Genomic DNA, 24,153 nt, shown 5'->3' with positions numbered 1-24,153 from the left:
ATCTTGGTTGCTTCTAAGTTTTGGCAATTTTGAATAAAGTTGCTATAAACATCTATGAAGTGTAATAATCTCCATTTTGTAAAAGTGCTGTTTGAAATTCTCTGCTATTTTTAGATAGCCCCTTATTCTGTGAGTCAACTCTTTTTTTTAGACGGTCCCTTATTCTGTAAATTAACTTTGATTTTTAGCTTGCTTGAATAATGGGGAAGATAAACTTAGCTGTCTGACCTTGTAAGCTAGGGACTGATACTCCCATACTCTCATGCCAGGTGTTTTAGTTATCTGAATAGAACTGTGTCATACTCAAGGTTATAGGCTTCCTGCAAGATATCTATTAAGCATATATAGGGCTCGTTGAAAACTTGTAAAAGGGACCAGACCCCCATATTTGGCAGACAAAGGGCCAGAAAGATATAAAAGGGAAAAAAGCTTCCTCCATGTTTTTGCTCAGAATTTGAGAGACATATTCCTCTGAGCCCTCCAGTGTAATAAAGACTCCTAATTTAATTGGCTCACTAAGGCGTCTTCTGTTAAGCTCACTGATTTACAATATAACATCTGTATGCAGATTTATATAACATCTGTATGCAGATTTTTGTGTGGATATATGTTTTTCAACTCCTCTGGATCATATGGTAAAATATATTTAGTTTTATAAGAAACTGCTAAATTGTCTTCCAAAGCAGCTATATCATTTTGCTTTCCCAACAGCAATGAATGGAAGTTCCTGTTGCTCCACCACCTTGTCAACATTTATTACCATGTCTGTTCATGTCTTTGGCTCATTTTTCAATCAGGTTGTTCATTTTCTTATTGTTGAGTTTTAAAAGTTCTTTGTATACTTTGGATAACAGTCCTTTATCAAATATATCTTTTGTAAATATTTTCTCTCAGTCTGTGGCTTGTCTTCTCATTCTCTTGACATTGCCTTGGCAGAACTGACATTTTTCCTTAAATGAAAGTTACTTAACAATTATTTCTTTCATGGATTGTATCTTTGGTGTTGTATCTAAAAAGCCATCATCATATCCAAAATCAACTAAGTTTTCTCCTATGCTATCTACTAGAAGTTTATGTCTGTAAACCATTTTGAGTTAATTTTGACAAAGACCATAAGGACTGTGTCTAGATTTATCATTTTGCATATAGATGTCCAGTGGTTCCAGCACCATTTGTTTGAAAAATGATTTTTTTCTCCACTTTTTTGCCTTTGTTCCTTTGTCAAAGTTCATTTGACTAAATTTATATGAGTTTGGGTTCTACATCCTGCTCTATAGTTCTTTTAAAAAATATTTTGTGAAAATCACACTGCCTTGTACTTGTTTACTGTAGCTTTAGAGTAAGTCTTGAAGTTGAGTAATGGCAATCCTCTGGCTTTGTCTTAACAATTCTGGGTCTTTGGCCTCTCCATATAAACTTTAGAATTAATGTGATAATATCCACAAAGTAACTTGTTGAAATTTTGATTGTATTGAATCCATAGATCAAGTTAGGACAAACTCTCATCTTGACACTATTGAATCTTCCTATTAGTGAACATGAAATGTCTCTTCATTTATTCAGTTCTACATTGATCTCTTTCATCAGAGTTCTGTAGTTTTCCTGTTATAGATCTTTGTTATAGACTGAATGTGTGTGACCCACCAAAATTCATGTTGAACTCCTACCTCCCAATGTAATGATATTAGGAAATGAGGCTTTTGAGAAGTAATTAAGATTAGATAAGGTCATGAATGGAATTAGTACTTAAGAGTCACAGGAAAAGTTGCGTTCTGTCTCTGCTTTTTGTCATGTGAAAATACAAGGAGAATTTGGCAGTCTGCAACCTAAGAGATGTCCTCACCTGAACCCAATCATGGTGGCACCCTAACCTCAGATTTTCAGCTTACAGAACTGTGAATACTAAATATCTCTTTTTTGATAAGCTGCTTAATCTATGGTAGTTTGTTATAATAGCCTAAACAGACTATGAATACTTTATAAATATTTTGTAAGATTTTTACCTAAGTATTTAATTTTTTAGAAGCTAATGTAAATAGTACTGTCTTTTTAAATTTTATTGCTGGTATATGGGAAAGTGATTGACTCTTGTATATAAACCTTGAATTCTGAAACCTTGCTAATCACTAGTTCTAGGAGTATTTTCATCAATTCTGTCAGATTTTCTACATAGAGGATCATGTCTTCTGCAAACAAAAAAACTTACTTGTATTTCTTTGTTCTTAGTCTATATATTTTTATTTTATTTTATTTTACCTCCCATTGCATTACCTAGGACTTCCAGTATGATGTTGAAAAGCAGAGGTCATCCAGGTCTTGGTCCTGATCTTTGAAGGAAAGCTTTGAGTTTTTCACCATTAATTATGATGCTATCTATACATTTTTGGTAGATGCTCCTTATGAAGTCAAAGTTCCCTTCTACTCCTAGTTTTCTAAGAGCTTTTATCATGAAAGGGTGTTGAATTATTTCAAATGCTTTTTTCTGTATCTATTGAGATCATCATGTAATTTTTCTTCTTTAACCTGTTGATATGATAGACTACCTTAGTGAATTTTTTACTGTTAAACCATCTTATATACCTGAGATAAATGCCAGTTGGTCACAGTATGTAATTTTTTTAATACATTGTTGGATTCAACTTGCTAATATTTTGTTTAAGATTTTATTATTATGCTAGAATAGTGTTCTCAACTAGAGACGTTGAAAATGTCTGGAAACCTTTTTGGTTGTTACAGTTGTGGGGATATGATGATAATGGCATCCAGTGGGTGAGGTCACAGATGCTGGAAAACCTGCTGCAATGCACAGAAGAGACTCCCACAACAGTTATTCTACACAAAATGTCAAGCACCAAGAGTAAGAAACCATGTGCTAGAATGTGTGCTTCTATTGTCAGTATATGGCTTTATTTCTCACTCAAAGGGAATGCTGGAGATGGGTCTTAGCAATAGTAAAAATAGTATCCTTCTAGATATCACGATTTTTAAGCTAAAATATATATCTCCATTCCATCATTCCCAAGAGAGCTGCTTGTCACCTAAATCAAGGCATGATAGTAATAGAGAACCCCAGCTTTCCCATTAACCGATGTTAAGAATTCTTCCTCACATACCAGCAATTAGAAGCACATTTCTTACAGGTGTTCAAACTGACCAGGGAATAAGTATCTGGGCGATATTTTGAACGACAGATTTCTAGTCTACAGAAACCATAAAACTAACCTTACGAGAGGAAGACATTGGAGCTACCAGTGTATCATGTATTATAAATCTATATGCCGGTTACTTTTATTTATGTGTGTGCCTTCTGAATTTCAGAAAACAAAACTTTTTCACATTTGTGCAGCGGAAACATAATGTAGACCATTTGGGAAGACATTGGTTATCTAGTAAGCCATATTTATCTAGCTAAATAAATATTTTCTTACTTAAGTTAGAGGAATTGTTATTTTTCTTTTTGGCAGGTACTGTATAGAAGACATGTTACCACATTATCTACAAGGGAAAGAATATGTTAGTGCTAAGACTTGTATCTAAGCCTTTAGTAATGGAATAAAGATAGAAGAGAAGGGCCCTGATTATGAGTAGAAACTCTATTCAGGCCCTAAATAGATGAAAAAAACAACAACAAGATAACAAGTCTATGACTCTACAGTGACAGTGCTTGTCTGAGCAATGATCACTATTTGAATGACTTATGACATAATGTGAGAGATTCTAAGAAAGCTTCCTTCAAATGTTCTTGTTCTTCCTACCTCAAATACCATCACCAGATTAATTTGGAGAGTGAAGGTTACCAGAAATCTCTGAGCCTTCTAATTTACACACACACACACACACACACACACACACACACACGAGTGGTTCCATTTTGCTTCACATTATACAATACAGTGTTGTTTGTATAATGGGAAGCAAAATGGAAAACTAACTAAGGCAAGGTTTACACTATTTACTTTAAGTCAGTCCTGGAACTCAACCTTGGAGGGGGGAAGTAGAAGGAAGAAGAAAAAGAGTTTGTTCTACTAGAAAGATCTACCTGGGAGAGGGCAACATAGCTGAGGAGTAAATGGTAGAAATAGTAGGATATGAGGATATGTTTGTGTAGGTGTCAGGAGAGAAAGGCTTAAAAGAAAGGGATGAGAGGTTGACGGCTGCCTGAGATGAGAGTGCTTAGATAACAAAGGTTGGTTTCCTCCCACTATAGGCTGAGTTGGTTTTCAAGAAAAATTATTATGAGTGGGGCTTAGGGGTTTCACTAATTATGAAAAATCCTGAGAGAAGAGATTTATGTAGCCCTAACTGGCATATGGTTGGCAGGATTAGGACAGATAAGCAGCAGGGTTCACAAGTGAGAGACACAATGTACCACTTAATTATATGCTTGTCTTCTGTAAGCAACTAGTACCAGAGGTTTATTGGAACTAGGATAAGCACAGTTTGTGTAAATCAATCGCTACATCTAGTGGTGAGTAACTCATTAATTGTTATTGATTGGGTAAAATTTCAGACTTCCAGAGAAAACACATATTGGTAAACTGCCTTGGGTGTGGTCTCCTCTAAATAGACTCATTACCTTTAAGAGTAAGTTCGAGCCCAATAGCTGTTTTAATTATATTAAAAAACACACATATAATTTATGAAGACACTTTAAAATTTTATTGATGTAACAGATTTCTTGAGTTATTAAAACTATTTTGCTCTCAGTAATAGTTAGTTCCTAGTTTTCCCATAGTTTCCCCACCCATTGAATAAATGAAGTTGTTTCTTAGATTTGAGTCTGAAAACTGACTTATTTGAATCCTTGGGGAGAACATAAAGTTTAAAATTAAACTTTTGTGAAAGCAAATTTTAACTAAATTCAAAAAATATTTTTTATATAGAAAGCCAAAGTTTGGTCCTAGAACTTTACCAAAAGTTGATGTGCCATGTCTCTATTCTGTCACAAAAAAATACACACAGAGATATTATTCTTATAGCGTAGGACACTGTTCTTCAAATGATTTGATTGAGGCATGTGTTGTCTCCTCCTAAACACAGTTTTTATTGCTTAAGTTCCTGTCTTTCTTACTGGAAAGTAGGTTTGGGTCTGAGGGCATCATTCCTGAGGGTTGTCATTGGGGGAAGAGAGTTGTGTGTCATTTGTGGTCTTAGATCTCCCATAGATGTTGTCCCTTCTCCTCTATCTCATCATGTGCCTTCCTGGACATCAGGCCAGTGCCATCTGCCCATAAATCCCTCTCTTCTAGGCTGTTATATTAGAAGTAAACTTTAACCATCATTGGCTCATTTCCTCCAAAGACTCAAAAGTGTAGGGGTATCATTGTTTAAATATTTCATGGCACCCAATAAATCAAAACATTTTTCTGGCTGGGACACAATGACAATACAAAGTCACTTTGAATTCATGATACATTTTTAGGGGAAACATAATCATCTTTGGAAATCTTAACATTTGCTTCTTTTTTATGAGGAAAAATTATTAGAACTTTCATCAGAAAGAATTCTCATCAATTATGTGACATCTGACTTACTTTTTCTTCAAATTTTGTGTATACATATTAATAATTATAACTGTAAGTTAAAGATGTACAGAGGATTTGAGAAGGCCCTGATAATCTACCAACCATTGCTGGGTCATACAAAGTCACTTTGAATTCATGATACATTTTTAGGGGAAACATAATCATCTTTGGAAATTTTAACATTTGCTTCTTTTTTATGGGGAAAAATTATTAGAACTTTCATCAGAAAGAATTCTCATCAATTATGTGACATCTGACTTACTTTTTCTTCAAATTTTGTGTATACATATTAATAATTATAACTGTAAGTTAAAGATGTACAGAGGATTTGAGAAGGCTCCGATAATCTACCAGCCATTGCTGGGTCCTGTCTTCAGTTGACACACATTATTTCTGTTGTAATAAATGTCTTTTGTTATTAAATAATTCTCTTTTGTTGAAATGACAGGTAGTTGGAGTTGTTATTTTACCTTTTGCCAAACCCTTAAGAAAAAAATCAAGCCACATGGTCTGTGGGGACAGGATATATGTAAATCACTAAAACCAGAACACAATCCCTTAGGATCTAGAGAGGAATTAGAAGCAGGAATCACTGTTTATGATTAGGCTTTTCTCTACGGATGAAAGACTTCCACAGACACTCTACTTCTCTGAACCTCCACAGTGATTCCACTTCTCTGAACAAAGATACGTTCATGACTAAGGGTATAATTTGAAGGATTCTGAGAAAATCCTTTCTTTCAATGTTCTTACGTTTCCTGGCTCAAATTCTTCCACTAGTTTAATTTGGATGGGTCTAGAAATCTCTGAGCTCTCTAATTAAAGGCACACATATACTTTGAGCCTTATCAAGCAGTGTTGTATATATAATGGGAAAGGCAATGGAACTTAAGGTGAAAGAAAAATCACAAAGATAAATTTTATTTGTGTCACTATTTACTCTGTCCACCATGGAGTCAAGCCCTGGAGGGGAGATGGGAAAGGAAAGATGTGTACAAGCATGAACTTCCTGAGAGAAGGTACTCCAAGGAATAGACAATGAAAAATATGAGACAGAAAGGATGTGTTTGGGAGGAAAGGACTGGGTTAGTCAAGATACAGTTAGTGCTGTGAGATCTGTTTGAGACTGGGTATGCATAATGAAAGTACCTTAGATGAAAAGGGTGGGTTTCCTCAATATACAAGCTGAAGGAAATTATCTGTGGGCAATGCTCTGATGAGTGAGGCTCACATGAGGATATACAAAGAAAAGAAAGTGATCAAAGAAGTCTGTGAAGTCCGTAAGTAGCATTTGGACAGGCGAGAAGTGGCATTCACAGTGAGGAGAGAGACTGATGGAAGCTTAGTCTATGCTCACCTCAAGTAGACATCTACTGACAAAGGTTTAAAGCGATACAAACTGGAAGGTGTGAGAAAATTCAACACTGCAGTAGTCAATATATTACTTAACTAATCATCCAAACAATGTTTATGCCTGATAAACTCCCAGTGCAGGTGTAGTGACAACACAGCCTTAGAGCAAAGTGATCATCTCTCAGCTTTGAGTTTCAAAACTGGCCTCTTTGAGTCTGACGGGTTGTACAAAACACTTATTCACACAAACCCCCAGGATGGAGGAAGAAATAAACTGCTCTTTAAAATATGAAGTACTTGCCCTCACCGGTTTGACTCAGTAGATAGAGCATAGGCCTGCAGACTAAAGGGTCCCAGGTTGATTCCGGTTAAGGGCATGTACCTTGTTTGCAGGCACATCCCCAGTAGTTGTGCAGGAGGCAGCTGATCAATATTTCTCTCTCATTGATGTTTCTAACTCTCTATCTCACCCTTACTCTCTGTAAAAAATCAATAAAATATATTTTAAAAAATATAAATAAAAGATGAAGTACTTAACAGGGAAATCATGGGATCCAGCTATAGAATAGCACAATTTTTCACCTATGATGTAGATAATATGCATGAAAGTCTGGCCAAAACACCAAGGACATTAGAATCCTCCGAAGGTGAGATGGGATCTTTTTGAAAGGATCTTGCTCTTAACTGCATGGGCACTTTGAGGTGCCTCTTGAACCCTGGACTCAAAGAAGAGGGCTGGTTATTTGGTAGGGTAGATCTTTGAGATCATTTATATTTGGAGGGTACAATTTGAAGATGACCGTGTGATGAGACAGCAGTCTGGTTTGACTTAGTGGATAGAGCATTGGCCTGTGGACTGAAGGGCCACTATTCCATCCTTTCGTATGGCTGAGTAGTATTCCACTGTGTATATGTACCACATCTCCTTTATGCAGTCCTCTATCGCAGGGCACTTGGGCTGTTTCCATGTCTTGGCCACCGTGAATAATGCTGCAATGAACATAGGGGGGCATATATCTTTGTGTATAAATGACTTCGAGTTTTTCGAGTATATACCTAGGAGTGGGGTTGTTGGGTCATATGGTAGCTCTATTCTTAATTTTTTGAGGAATCGCCAGACTGCTTTCCATAGTGGTTGTACCAGTCTACAGTCCCACCAGCAGTGAATAGTGTTCCCTTTTTCCCACAACCTCTCCAACACTTGTTATTAACTGACTTGAGAGCCCAGAATTAACACTGATCATCCACATTGCTGAAGAAGCACCGGCCACTCTCAAACAGTCCCAGGTATTTTATCTGGCGACAATCTCTGTGGTGTGATTCAGACAGGAAATGAGAGTGCTACCCACAGGAAATTCTCTGGTCATAGTTTATTATGTTGGCTTTGGGTAGTTTTCAGGGGTGGTATTTTTTTCCCCACAGGAAAAGCAATTGTGATTAGCAGGATTGTTTTTAACACCTCATTGGTGGTTTTAGTTTTCTCTTTCCTCCTTCTTAGGGAATGTAACATCCTTTGGAGGTTTAAATGTAGGTCTACAGTGTTAGAAGAAAATTGGATTTGCTTTTTAGTGTTGGTTACAGTAGAAAAAAAATGTTATTTTCCTTTAGATTAAGCTGTCTTGTTAGTGACTAAAAAGGGACAGGGGATTTTAAAAGATCAATTGCCCTCTAAGGAGAAATCTATAGATTTTATGTTGAATTTTTTAAATCACTAAATGAAGCTCAGACCAAGTTGAGCACACTCTACATCACCAGTGGCTGTTAAAGAAATGCCTCAGCAGAAGGAAGAAAGCCCATTTCCATTAAAATTCAAGCTAAACTAATGGCACGAAACAAATAACTTCCTAATGTTCTGATTAAAACGAAGGCACAAAAATTTTGAAATACGATAACTGGAAATGTGACCGATTTTTGATATTTTAAAAAGCAACTGGCTAGGAGATGTGTGTGGGGTTTCAGGCTGGAAAGGGTAAGAACTGTGGCAGAGCAGTCAGCACAGACACGCCCTCCTCCAAGCAAGTACTTCCTGAAGGTCGCTGGCCTGGCAATGCCACGTTAGGCACAACTGAGTGAAGAACCAACAGAATATGGCATGGTTCCTTCCTGGAAGTGCTAAACATCTGCCTGCAGAGCTACCACCAACCCAAGCACAGTAATTAAAGTGGAGAAGAAAGAGCAAAACGCAAATAAAAGCCATCATTTGGGTTCAGATCTGAGGCGACATAGATTACAGGAGATAATGATAGATTCACAAGAGGGCAAAATACCTGAGTTCTGATCTTGACTCTAACACTAATTAGTTTTCACCTTTGAAGAAGTTACTTGAACTCCCGGGGCTTCTGGTCCCCGTAGTAGAGGCATAAAATATGGAGATAAAACATGAGCACGCCTTAGGAAAGCAAATGTAGTTGTCCTGCCAGCTGTCAGGTGACTCGCCTTCTGTTCAGATATACAGCAAGAGATCCATGGGTGGCTCTGTCTGTCTTAGAATCCCAAAGGAAAATGGACTTTCTGAGTCAACGAACAAAGTAAATCTGTTCCTGTCTAAGAGTTTACTGTCTATGGAGAAGAATAATTTTGAGTGACTATAGATATTTTTCTTTGTCTGTTTTTGAAATTTTCTACAGTGATCAACTGTGATCAATCATTGACTTTGCCACATGAAAGAGCGGTTGTGTTTATGAGAAATAGTTTACATAAGGTGATTGATATGAAGTCTCTCCCATAGCAGCTTCTCAATTAACAGGAGCTCTTATTATTGTCTCATCAACTGAGTAAACTTATGGGCACAGGGGCCCAGGGCTCAGTGATGATTAAAGATGGGGTTTATCCTTCCACTTTCAGTACCTTGATTTCTCTTTTAAAACAGTTTTCAAAATATTTGTAAAAGATTTTCCAATTATTGATGAAAACATAAATGGTCCCTGTGACTCTCATTTCAAAGGAAATCAGAAATCAGAGCTTTGTGTCTTTCTGGACCTTTTTTTTTTTAACTGTGGGGGTTATAGGCAAACAAATGAGATGAAATATCATTTGCCTTAGTGAACTAGAAATAACCATTTTCTTCTCTGTTTTTTTTTTTTCATGTTTCTTTGCTCAGAATCACTATCAAATAGTTCTCTTTGGCAATTAAACAGCAAACCCCTAAGTGTTAGGAAAAAGTGTGGTATTTGAAAATTATTTTCCCTAGTTAATCTTAGAATTTTAATCAAGAAAGCTAAGAAATCACGTTTCTATGTAATGTGTGAACCATATTCTAGAATAAAAAGTTGATGCCAGAGGTATTTAACAAGGCCAGTAGATCACATGTCACCACCCCTTTGCCTTGAGCTGAACTTATTTAATGATCTAAAGATAAATTAAAAAATCATCACTGGTAGAAACACAGGTGGAGGCATAGGTAAACACCTGAAATTGCTGCCTCACACAACCACTTCAAAAATACAACTAAAAGACAAAATGGACATCATCCAGAACCACAGGAAGGCTGGCTGAGTGGAAATTCTACAATTAGAAGGAAAGAGAAAAGCACACTGAGACTCAGAGGAGGTGGGGAAGTAAAGTGCAGAGGTATGGAGGCGCATGCAGAAAGGGCTGGCAACTGAGGACATGGTTGTCTTTTTCAATCAGGAGGGAGACACAAGCTCCCAACTGCTCTGAACTCCAGTTCTGGGTGAGTCTCTGGTAACCCAGACTCATATGGGGAGAAACTGGACTGTCTGGCATCGGGTGGAACTCGAGGGCGGCTTTCTTTCAGAGGTGCTTGCTTGCAGCGATTACCACGGGACACTGAAACCCAGAGCCTCTTAGGGCAGGGCTGAGGATCCCCCAAAGCTGTTTGCTCCACCCTGTTGATTCCCTGAGACCCTGCCCCACCCAAGCTGTGCCCAGAGGCTTTTGCATATGAATGGCCTGGCCCTTGGCAATCTAAAATTACCTAACAAACTGCAGCTGGGTCAGAGAGACACAGAACATCCAAAAGAAGGTCCAAGGCCCCATAGCAGCTTGCATTGCTTCACAGCTGGCCCTCATCTGGGCACCTCCAAACCCCAAACAAAGAATAGGAATCTGCAGATCTCTCCGTAGCTCCTGCTGGGTAGCCTCAGACAGAGGCTAAATTAGCACCTCCTTAGAGATCCAAGAGCCAGTGTACCCAGTGGTCAGAGTGGGACCATCCAGATTACAACTCCTCAGATCCATAAGGGACACACTCAGGGGGAAGACTCAGTGAGCACCAAAGCCCCACTGAAGCAAGTCTTGCCCCAGAAGGGTGTCTCCAGCACAGAAGTTCTCCCACCACAGACACAGCCAATTGTCCTAGAGGTCAATTCCTCCCAGTGATACCAACAACAATCAAGGCTTAACTACAACATGACTGTGCACAAAGCCCCCAAAGGGGTGCACCAAGAGTGTCCACCTCAGGTAATTGGGGAGGCTGAGCCACTGGGCCCTATAGGACACCTAGCACAGAAAGCCACTCTATCAACACAGGGAAGCAGCAAAATGTGGAGACAAAGAAATAGGTCACAAATGACAGAAATGGAGGAAAACAAACTACTGGATATAGAGTTCAAAACCACGTTTATAAGGTTTTTCAAGAACTTTCTAGAAACTGCCGATAAATTTAGTGAGACCCTCGATAAATCTAAGTGAGACCCTGGAGGATATGAAAAAGGACCAAATAGAAATTAAGCATACACTGACTGAAATAAAGAATATGCAGAGATCCAACAGCAGATTAGAGAATCTCAAGAATCAAGCCAAAGATTTGAAATATGAAGAAGCAAAAAACACCCAACCTGAAAAGCAAAAAGAAAAAAGAATCCAAAAATATGAAGATAGTGTAAGTAGCCTCTGGGACAACTTCAAGCATACCAACATTCACATCATGGGGGTGCCAGAAGGAGAAGAGAGAGAGCAAGATATTGAAAACCTATTTGAAGAAATAATGACAGAAAACTTCCCCTACCTGGTGAAAGAAATAAACTTACAAGTCCAGGAAGCTCAGAGAACCCCACACAAATGGAATCCAAGGAGGACCACACCAAGACACATCTTAATTAAAATGCCAAGAGCAAAAGACAAAGAGAGAATCTTAAAAGCAGCAAGAGAAAGACAGTTAGTTACCTACAAGGGAGTACCCATATGATTGTCAGCTGATTTCTCAACAGAAACTATGCAGGCCAGGAGGGAGTGGCAAGAAATATTCAAAGTGATGAATAGCAAAAACCCACAACCAAGATTACTTTACCCAGGAAAGCTATCATTCAGAAGTGAAGGTCAGATAAAGAGCTTCACAGATAAGAAAAACTAAAGGAGTTCATTACCACCAAACCAGTATTATATGAAATGCTGAAAGGTATTCTTTAAGAAGAGGAAGAAGAAGAAAAAGGTAAATATAAAAATTATGAACAACAAATACATATCTATCAACAAGTGAATCTAAAAATCAAGTGAATAAAAAATCTGATGAACAGAATAAACTGGTGAATATAATAGAATCAGAGGCATAGATAGGGAGTGGACTGACAATTCTCAGGGGGGAAAGGGTTGTGGGGGGTATGGGAAGAGACTGGACAAAAATGGTACACCTATGGATGAGGACAGTGGGGGCGGGGTAAGGGCAGAGGGTGGGGTGGGAACCGGGTGGAGGGGAGCTATGGGGGGAAAAAAGAGGAACAACTGTAATAATCTGAACAATAAAGATTTAATTTAAAAAAATCATCGCTGTATCCATTAAGAATTATTAAGAAGGCTTGACTCTGTCCCTTGATTATTTAAGCTTTCAAATAATTGGATTCTTTCCTACCTCACTGATGCTCTTTCCCTTAATTCATTCTATACCTCCCTTTCTTTCTCCTAGCTCCTTTCTACCTTCTCCTAACCTGCCCTACACTTGAGCTGTATTTGAGATCCACATGAGCAAGGGTCAGATGAGCACTGCTATATGGGTTACTCATTCATCATTCTTCACATTTGGAGCAGACTCAGTCCTACTCTGTAGAGTCTAAAGATAGTTTATTACTATTATTATTTTTCTAGGGAAAGTTAATTTTTATTTTTCAACAAAAGAGCTAAATTGTGTTCCAAAATGCCAGGAGCTAAATTATACATATCCCCTGGGCCCTTCCACACAGACGTCTGAATCCACCAGTTGCCTTTTTAAAAAACCACTATTTGCGGGCACTGTTCTAACCTCTGGCCAGGCTTTCACTGATTTACCCACAACCCAAGGGGTAGGAACTATCATTTTTTAAAAATAATTCTTTATTGTTGGATGTATTACATATGTCCCCTTTCTTCCCCCATTGACCCCCTCTCGCCCACCCCCACCCCTTGCCTTCAACAACCCTATTGTCTGTGATCATGGGTTATGCATATATGCATACAAGATCTTTGGTTTATTAATCATGTTTTATTTCTACACTAGAGGCCTGGTGCATGAAATTCATGCACGGGGGTGGGGGGTCCTTCAGCCCAGCCTGCACCCTCTCGAAATCTAGGACCCCTCAGGGGATGTCTGACTGCCAGACATCCTTCTCGAAATCTGGGACTGCTGCCTGCCTAATCTCCCCTAACCACTCACCTGCCTGCCTGATCGCCCCTAACCACTCACCTGCCTGCCTAATCTCCCCTAACCACTCGCCTGCCTGCCTGATCACCCCTAGCCACTCACCTGTTTGCCTGATCACCTGTAACTGCCTCTGCCTGCCTGCCTGATCACCCCTAACCACTCTGCCTGCCTGCCTCATCACTGCTAACTGCCTCTGCCTGCCTGCCTGATCACCTCTGATCTTTCTTTTCTATTTCTGATTTGTTTTGTGGAAAATTCTGTTTACATAATGTATTTTAACTGACTAAATTTAGAGGTCAGGCGCTTCTGCTTTTTTTCTGTCTATGGAATATCCACCTTTATTTAATATTTAGAAAGAAACAACGAAATGAGGAAAACAGAGATTTGAAATACTCAATTCAGAACATTTTGGAAACCAAATTACATAGAAAGTCTCCAAATATTTGTGTCAACAAATCTCTTATCTCTCTAGGAGGGAAAAACTATATTTTCTTATTGTAATTATTGGAGTAAGTGTTTTCTTGCTTTGCTAGGGAGATTTGGGAAAGCAGAAGAGTAAGTTGTAAAGGCATTTTCTAAGTTGAAGGGCTTAAAAAGTACAAATTATAAGAATAGTCATGGGGATGTAGAGTACAGCATAGGGAATATAGTCAATTATCTTTCTATATATAAAAGGCTAATATGCTAAGTGTCCAACCTTCCAGTAATGACATCACATAGCAACGTCTGGCTTCCTCACCCTAGCGACTAGCCTCCTTGGAGTTTCTTCAGCCCAGGAACACGACTTGCTTTATAGCCAGGTGCAAAATTTCATATTTTAACCAAATGTCTGTGAAGTGTTTTCCCGTGCCTCATCTCATTTGATCCTCACAGGAGTCCTGGATTAGGTAAATAGGAGACTCGATGGAATCCTATTTTTTTTTTCATTAGTGGGAAAACAGAGATTTAGAAAGGTTAGAAACTTGACCCAACTGAAAAAAGTAAGAAATGGTGGACCTTGAAAATAACTTTAGGTTTTCTCACTGCGCAGAATATAATCAAACACTTCTGCAGTTACTGGTAAATATTTTACCATTTGTTCTCCCTGTGTGATCTAAAATAATAATCTGCTTCATGTTGATATTTACTGCTGTGTTGCTGACAGGTACCTGAAAGAGAAGTTGGGGTGCTTCACTGGGCTGGAAAAAGTTTAGCTACATCAGAAAGCAGGTCTAATTAAGAAAGTTTATTCTATATCTATAAAAGGCTAAGTTGACTTGCACATACGTGCTACATATAAAGCTCTCACTGGTACCAATCTCACACATGTGTTTCGATCTGTCATTGTCGATGGTGAATTTGGTTGATACTTCTATTATAGAGAAAGGGCGAATAGCAATATTAAAACATTTTTTTCTAATTAATTTCCTTTCAATGTGCATGAATTCGTGCACCAGGCCACTAGTATTGTAACAACTATGTATGGTGTCAGATGGGTACTAGATGTATGAGGGTGATCACTTGGTAAGTTATATGGATGTCTAATCACTATGTTGTATACCTGAAACTAATATAATATCATATGCCAACTATAATTGAAAAATTAAAAAATAAAATAAGAAGGTATTTTCTTGAGCAGTGGGAAGCCTATGAGTTATAGAGTGTGCAAATCTGTCCCCAGGTTACTGGCTCTGTGACCATTTCTGAGGGTGGGACCCCAGTTTGTGGGTCTCAGAACCTTGATGTCCTCATCTAAAAATGGATCAAATAATAACCTGCCATCATCACAGAAATGTCAGGAGGCTCACATATTTGTGAAAGTGACTTACAAACGTTGAAAGTTTTATAAAAGTTATCTTTTTAAATGAGGTGGGTCTTTCTTAGGTATAATATCTTAAGAAGTTCATGGAGAAATGTTATAAGTCTCCCTCCCACAAATTTCACAAATATTTAGAAAATATATTGCTTTCAATTTTACTTTATTTGTATTTACATAACCAATTATTTCTAGGATGTTTTAAATTTAATTACAATTTTACTTCACACAAGCAGCTAAGAATATTTAACAGATTTGATTTCATCCATCAATGAGAGAGTTTTTGTGAGTTTCATTTTGTTTAACCCTTTGGGCTCTAGCGTTAGCACTGCTGATGTAGCACTCTACAGGTTCAAGGCTGGGCACAGAAAGCAGGCGGTGGGTACAACTGCTGAGAGTAGCAGTCTGGTCTCAGCAAAGCTGGCGTCATGGTGACATTGTTCACTTCGCTGACCTGCAGGCGTTGCTCCTCTGTGACAACACTGTAGCGTAGCAGAAGGAACGTGGCCTTCCAGTCACACTACCTGGCTTCAAGTTTTAGATGAGTCTTTTCTCTTTAGCTTTCTTATCTTTAGGATGGAGATAATCATTCCTATCCTGCAGCATATTTGAGGACTAAGTAATGTGAAGAATGTTAGGTCACAATATTGAAACTTAGAGATTTTTTCTTAAAGCTTCCTTTCTTCCTCCTCCACCTTTAGATTGATGCTAGGGTGTCTCCAGGTGAGTCTCCAGCCACCTCAATCCCAAGCTGGCACCAAGCTCAATTGCTGCATGTCCCCCATTTAGAAAGATCCTGCTGCACAAGACAATTTTCTAGACATGGTGCTAATTGCTTGGCCGTATGCTATGCAGAGAAGTGAATACAAATCAGTGTCTGGATGAATGCCTGCTCATTGAATATGCACCTATTTATCACACAATGGCAATGACAATTTTTCCCGAAAGAAATGTTTCTCATTTACATATATGTGGCTGATGCATGTAGTGGGTTTTATAAATAAATCACTATGACATCACCACCAAAAAATGCCCTCTAGCCATATTAAAAAGAGCCCATGACAAGGGGCTTATCAAATTGAATAGAAAGGCCATAAAACCATCAGTTCATGTCACATAAAACTGATATATTATGTGATAATGCTTCAAGTAGAACCCAGGATCCCATTCATCACACAGGCTGCTCCTCTGCTAGATTCTGAGCTGTATGTTAATGAAACCTTCACGCTCCACTCACGATGAAGATTGCAGTCTCCAATCAGCACCTGGGGACTTACACAGCAGAAAATGTTCCCGTTGAACATATGTTTTGCTCACTAATGAACTTTCCTGGGAGAAGGTTCCATCAGGACAAAGATCACTCAGCTTCTTGAGGATACAATGTCCTCACATGTAAAAAAAGGTCAGACTAAATCCATGGTTCTCGATAAGGAAAGTGCACCAGACTTATTTGATCAATATGTAAAAAGCACAGGGTTGGGCCCACATCCCAGAGTAGGACCTGGGAACCCTCAGCTTTAGAAGATCCCTGGGTGATTTGGATGCTCACCTGGCTTGAGCCTTTTTACTCAAAGTGTCATTCCAGGACTAACAGCACCAGCATCTGCTAGGAGCTTATTAGAAATGCAGAATCAGGATCTGAATTTTAACAAGATCCCTGGTGATTCAATGCACATTAAGATTTGAGCAGCATTAGAACAGTGTTTCATAGCCTTGAACCCATATTAACATCTCATGGGAAGCTTTTAAATATCCCACTGAGTAGTGTGCCACAGACTCAAATCAAAACCTCTAGGAGTACGGTATTATTGACAATATTCCCTATGCTGTACTTTACATCCCCATGAATGTTTTTATAATTGGTAATGTGTGCTTCTTACTACCTTCAGCTTTTCCACCTGCCCCTGAAATTCCCTCCCTTCTGGCAGTCTCCCTTCTGGCAGCCAACAATCAAACTGTTTTGATTGTTCATTCATTTTGTTCTTTAGATTCCATGTACAAGTGAAATCATATGGTATTTGTCTTCATCTATCTGACTTATTTCACTTAGCATAATACCCTCTAGGTCAGTGATGGCGAACCTTTTGAGCTCGGCATGTCAGCATTTTGAAAAACCCTAACTTAACTCTGGTGCCGTGTCACATATAGAAATTTTTTGATATTTGTAACCATAGTAAAACAAAGATTTATATTTTTGATATTTATTTTATATATTTAAATGCTATTTAACAAATAAAAGTCAACCAAAAAAATGAGTTCGCGTGTAACCTCTGACATGCTTGTCATAGGTTCGCCATCACTGGTGTAGTCCTATGAGGTAGAAGTCCTCTATTAGTGGAAGTGCTTGAGTAGAGGACAGATAACCTGTGTCAGCTTATCAGATTCTTTACTGCAAGAATTCTATTGTATATTGAGAATCTGGGAATTGGGTGGGCTTGTTAGCAGTAGATGCTTAAGACAGACTAGATAACACCTTGGAAGTGGCAGATATCATTCAAAGACTATACCAGGTAGATCATATTCCTCAGTTTAAAAGAAATTTTAAGCATGAACAACTACAAATAAAAATATTGCAGTGATTGTTGGATGGATTCTGGGTGATTTATTTTCTTCTTTGTGCCATTCTCATTATGTAGTTTTTGCCTTAATTTTTATTAAAATACTAGAGGCCCGGTGCACAGAATTTGTGCATGGGTGGGTAGGGAGGTGTCCCTCATCCCAGCCTGCACCCTCTTGCAATCTGGGACTCCTTGGGGGATGTTTGACTGCCAATTTAGACCTGATCAGGCCTAAACTGGCAGTTGGACATCCCTCTTGCAATCTGGGACTGCTGGCTCCTAACCACTCTGCCTGCCTTCCTGATCGCCCCTAACCACTCTGCCTGCCTGCCTGATTGCCCCTAACCACTCATCTACCTGCCTAATCACTCCAAACCACTCTGCCTGCTTGCCTGATCTCTCCCAAGCCCTCTGCTTGCCTGCCTGATCGCCCCTAACCGCCTCTGCCTCGGCCTTCGCCCACCGTGGTGGTCAGCTCTGCTTCAGCCCCCGCTGCTGTGGCTTCATTCAGGTTATCCAGAAGGATGTCCAGAATGACATCTGGAAGGTCATTTGGCTGTCTGGTCTAATTAGTATATTATGCCTTTTTTATTATAGTCTAGAGGTCCAGTGCACAAATTCATGCACCAGTGGGGTTTCTCAGCCTGGCCTGCAGGATCAGGCTGAAACTTGCTCTCCCACATCCTCCAAGGGGTCTCGGATTGTGAAAGGGCGCAGGCCAGGCTGAGGGACCCAACCAGTGCACGATCAGGGCCAGGGAGGGACACAGGAGGTTGGCCAGCCAGGGAGGGACCATGGGAGGGCTCCAGGGCATGTCCGGCCTGTCTCGCTCAGTACTGATTGGCCGGACCCCAGCAGCAACCTAACCTACCGGTTGGAGAATCTTCCCCCTGGTGATCACTGCACATCATAGCAACTGCTCGGCTGGTCGACTGTCTGCCTTCTGGTGATCAGTGCATGTCATAGTGAGCAGTTGAGCAGCCTTAGCATATCATTAGCAAATTGTGCTTTGATTGGTTGAACGGCCAACCGAACAACTGGACACTTAGCATACTAGGCTTTTATTATATAAGATGATATAATCAATGCAAAATACACACATCTTATGTATACAGTTCAAGATACATATAACATTACATAAATTCCTGACTCCTCAAGCCTATCCTCAAACATGTCCTGTCCATCAGATGTTAGTTTACCTTTTTTGAACTTTATTTAAAGGGAATAATATAGTATGTACTCACTTTTTGTATGTATTCCTTCAAAATTACATGATTTATCCATATTGTTGTGGGGAGAAGTAGTCCTTTCTTTTTCATTACTTTGTAGTACTCCATTTTAAGATTCTACAACTATTTACCCATTCTCTTGTTGATAAGGTTATTTCCAGTTCAGAGTTATGAATATTGTTATGAACACTCCTGTACGTGTATTTGGTATACATATGTACACAATATATTGTGTCTATTACTAGAATAAAACTGGCTTGTAAAGTCAGCCTATTCTTAGCTTTGGTAAACCTTATAAATCAGTTTTCCAAAGTGGTTAGGTCAATTTACATTCTTACAAACAAACTCAATTTGGTGGTTTTGTAAGATCTTGTCTACTCAGGTCTTGGCAGACACCTGCTTGTCAAGCAGAAGTTGATGAGAAATCTGAGTAAACTGTCAAAACAGTTTTTAAAGAAAGAAGTGTTCATAAACCTTAATAAATTATACCTTGGTTTCATTTTCATTCTTCGTCATAATTTTTAGTATTTCTCTTTTGGTTCATGGAAACCCTGAAAAATTAAGCTAATTTGTTTTGAAAATCTTATCAACTTTTATCATATGGACTGTAAAACTTAACTTTTAGGGATCCAACCAAGTCCTTTTAGACCAATTTTATTGTGTGCTCAGGAAAAATTAGCAGACCCAGAAAAAGGCTAACTGGGAATTATTATAATAGTAGCAAGCCCAACCATTTGCACTATCAGTGAGATCATTATCCAGGTATTACTGAAATTTCTAGAGAATAGAAAGTCAGGTACAGACCATCATTAGAAAAACAACTCTCTAAGGAGCACATGTTTTTCAAGCCATTGTACTTGCTGAGAATGGCTATTCTGTCCTCTTAAGTAAATTCCATTTGCTTCACAAGGCCCATTTACTCAACAAATACAGGGGTGGGCAACAGTAGGTACCCACCTACTGTCATTACATAAAAGATAAACGTAAGTAAGAATACAAAATCTATACTAATAAAAGGGTAATATGCTAATTAGACTGGGTCAACTGGACATCTTCTGGTCATCTGGTCCTCCTTCCTAACAAAGCCATGGTGGTGGGGGCTGAGGCAGAGGTGGTTAGGGGCAATCAGGCCGGCAGGGGAGGGCAATTAGGGGAAATCAGGCTGGCAGGCAGAGGGGTTAGGGGTGATCAGACAGGCAGCCAGAGTGGTTAGGGGCAATCAGGCAGGCAGGCAGGTGAGTGGTTAGGAGCCAGTGGTCCCAGATTGTGAGAGGGATCCCGGATTGGAGAGAGTGCAGGCCGGGCTGAGAGACCCCCACCCCCACCCCCATGCACGGATTTCATGCACTGGGCATCTAGTAAAAATAATAAAAGACAAACAATACAAATGTATAATACAATTAATAAATAATAATAATACAAGAATAAACTGTTTCATGTACTCGCAACTGAGCAGAGGACTGAAAGAAGAGAATGAAGCATGTAGTCTAAAAGAATGTTCCAAGAAGAGAGTATCTAAGGTAGGATCTTGATATGATTGTCAGCAAGATCCAGTTCCATTCCTCCAGTTTCAGGCAGAGCTCTGATTCCTTAAGCCTGCAATGACCAAATTCTTATAACAGCACTTGCCTGTGTAATTAATTTGGCCCCTGAATGTATGTTGCATTATAATATTAGTTGTCCACTTAAGACTGAGCTCCTTCAGGCTAGGAACCTTTGTCTAAGCTACTTGATATACCCAAAGCCCCACGTAGTACTCTCATGTAACAAGCATTCAGGAAGCACAATGATCATTATCTGTTATTGATTTGTGTTATTGTCATGCCTGTAAGGATCATATCAACTTTATTTTTTCTATCACCATTTATCCCCTGCATGCCCTCTTCCACCTTCCCCACCAGACTGTTGTCCATCTCCATGAGTTTTTTTTTTTTTTTTTTTTGCTCAATCCCTCCACTCCCTCCAACACCTCTGCCGCTAGAGCTGTCTGCCTGCTCTCTATGAGTCTGTTTCTATTTTGCTTGGTGGTTGTTTATTCATTAAGTTCCACAAATGAGTGAAACCACATGGTACTTGTCTTTCTCTAACTGGCTTCTTTCACTTAGTGTAATGTTCTCCAGGTCCATCCATGCTGTCGCAAAGGGTAAAGATGGGCAGAGGGGTGTGAGAGGTTCTGGCTATTTTAAAAAATAGATCCAATAACTGTATGTATGTTGATTTTGAACTTCTTATTAGATTTATTTTGTCATGAACTGATTGTTAGGGTCACCAAAGAAGGTATGCACGAGGCCAAAAGTAGTAAAGAATTATATATGTAATAGATCATCTGGAAACCCAGATAGGCTGAGCCCACAAATAGCACCAGCACCCAGGGATAGGGAGTCAGAGATTTTAAAGGACTCTAGGAAGGCTTTTTCAGCAGGGAATTCTCTGAGCTGGTCCAGATTCTGGGCAAGTCCAGAGGGGAAAGTTACTGGTCATAGCAAATGAAATGTGGTCTAAGCAAAAGGGAATGTTGGTTAGGAAATGATCTAAAGGTCAGTTTCCCAGCTGATTATTGGATCAGACCTAACACTGAAAATGTTGTAAATGTGTTCAAAATTTATTAAAATAATTCACTCTTCTTAATTGAAATTACAAATAAAATACTTCACCTTTAATTCTTGAAGAATGACTTTTGCCTCAGGCCTTTAGAATTAAGTCTTAGACTAAAAGAATGCAAACTTCATAGCTGCTGTTCATAATCAGTCTTTCCTTTTGTCGTATAATAGTATTTCAAGAGAGAAACCAAAGGCCCTTGATACCACTTTACTACACTGCTGCAATTTTCCCAGAGCTGAGATAGCACAGAGAGAGGTTTTTAAACTGCGGAAGTGTGTTATGTGATACTAATAGTGGTTGTAAAATTTCATAGTTTAAGAAAATGATGTAAACCTGAAGACATGTTCTAAATGAACACCAATATGATGTTTGAATTTAAAAAGGTGAAACACCTATACTTTGTCTTTTAAAAATATTGATCAAATAACCATCAACCTTAGAATAAGAATACTGTAATTTTGGCTTTGAGTTGAATAATCTCTTTTTGTAATAAGATTACTCTAAACTTCTTTTACTTCCACATTTACCCAAAGAAACAACATGGTGATTTACAAGTAGTCAGTTTTTTTTTCTTTTTTTAAGCAATATGGTGTTATGGAGAGAAAACACTAATTTTGATGTTGGGAATCTAGATCAGAATCATTGCCCTACTACTCAATAGTTGGGTGACCTTGGACAAATTACTTCCTCAGTATTCTTGTCTCTCAAATGGAGATGATATCATTCCTATACACCTTCAAAACTTTCAGTCTCCTGGATTATTGTCAGTTATTCAACTTTGCTTGGTAGTATTAAGGATTATTAAAGTTCATGTAGTTCAAATAGATCAATCAAATGTTTTAAGAGTGTGACATTTTATGCAATAAATTTACTACTCAAGATTCTGGGACCATGTGAAACTGGAAGTAGGACGGATGGTTATGATCTCTCCCTTCATCCTACTACAGTAGTTAAAGATAAAAACTTTTAAGAATTTTATCATCAGAGTAAACTCAAACAGGTCAGATGACTAATGGAAGGCTTGTTATTTTGGAAATAAAGAATAATATATTTGTTTAACAATAATAATTGTGAGGCAAGTAGTTTCTCTCATTTTACAGAAAAGGACTTGGTTGAGAAAAGTTAAGCAATTTGTTTATGACATACCACATATCAGAGATTGATTTCAAAAATTTAAACCTAGGTTTGCATGAGAAAACCACTTTCTACTGTACCAATGATTTCAAACTTTGGCATACTTCAGAATACATAGGGTGCTAATTCCAAATGCAGGTCCCCAGATAGCCTTTGGGAACATGCATATTTCTAAATACACTGTGTAAATGTGGCCCAGGATGCCTATTTACAGACAAGAGCCTATTGGCTCTGAAAACTGCCTACTCAAAAAAATCAGAAATCATTAAAACAAATTAGTATTCATTTGTTACTTGTAAATGATTTGACAGAGAGAGAGATAGAGAGAGAGAGAGATAGACAGACATCGTTGTGAGAGGGAAACATTGATTGGCTGCCTCCCAGGGGACTTTGTATGTGCCCTGACTGGGAATCAAAGCCTCGACCCTTCTGTGCACAGGATGATGCTCCAAACAACTGAGCCACACCAACCAGGGCTCATTTGTTTTCATCTGGCTATAAACCAGAACATTCCTCAGCTACTGTAGTCCTAGAATTCTTACCCAAGGGCTATGTGATAAGGCATTTCAGGAGCATTTTATAAATGCAGAGTATTCTTGTTAAATTTGAATCTAATAAAAAATAAGCCTACCTTTCTTGAATTAACCATCTATAATAATAAAAGTGTAATATGCTAATTAGACTGGATGTCCTTCTGTATGACCTTCCAGATGAAGCCAGGGCTGCGAGGGAAGCCCAGGTCCCGGGTGCCTAAACTGGCAGTTAGACATCCCTCTCACAATCCAGGACCACTGGCTCCTAACTGCTTACCTGCCTGCCTGCCTGATTGGCTCCCCTGCTAGCCTAATCATCCCCAACTGCCTCTGCTTGCCGACCTGATCAACCCCAACCTCCCCCCCTGCCGACCTGGTCACCCCCAACAGCCTCTCTCTACTAGCCTGGTCGCCCTTCACTGGCCCCCTGCCGACCTGGTCACCCCCAAATGCCCCCCCCCCCCGTTGGCCTGGTCACCCCTGACTGCCCCCCTTGCCAAACTGGTTGTCCCAACTGCCCTCCCTGATGGCCTGGTCACCCCCAACTGACCCCCCCCCACCCGCTGGCCTGGTCGCCCCTTACAGCTCGCTGCCCCCCCTTCGCGCCCCCCAGTCTGGTCACCCCACGCTGCCTGCTGTTTGGTTGCCCCTCACTGATCCTGAAAATGAGGATAGGCTAGAGGACCATTAAGGACCTACAAGCTCTGACATTCAATATCCAAGACATTCTTGGCATTTTACAAGTCTAGATGACTTATAAACTGCCTTCTTCTTAGATTTTTTCCTATCTTTTCTCATAACAGAAGAAAAAGGGTAAGCACAATTAAACAAAAATAGACTTTAAAATAGAG

The sequence above is a fragment of the Myotis lucifugus genome, unplaced genomic scaffold (assembly GCF_000147115.1).
Source record: "Myotis lucifugus unplaced genomic scaffold, Myoluc2.0 scaffold_67, whole genome shotgun sequence".
NCBI lineage: Eukaryota > Metazoa > Chordata > Mammalia > Chiroptera > Vespertilionidae > Myotis > Myotis lucifugus.
Note: the sequence above shows the minus strand (reverse complement) of the source record.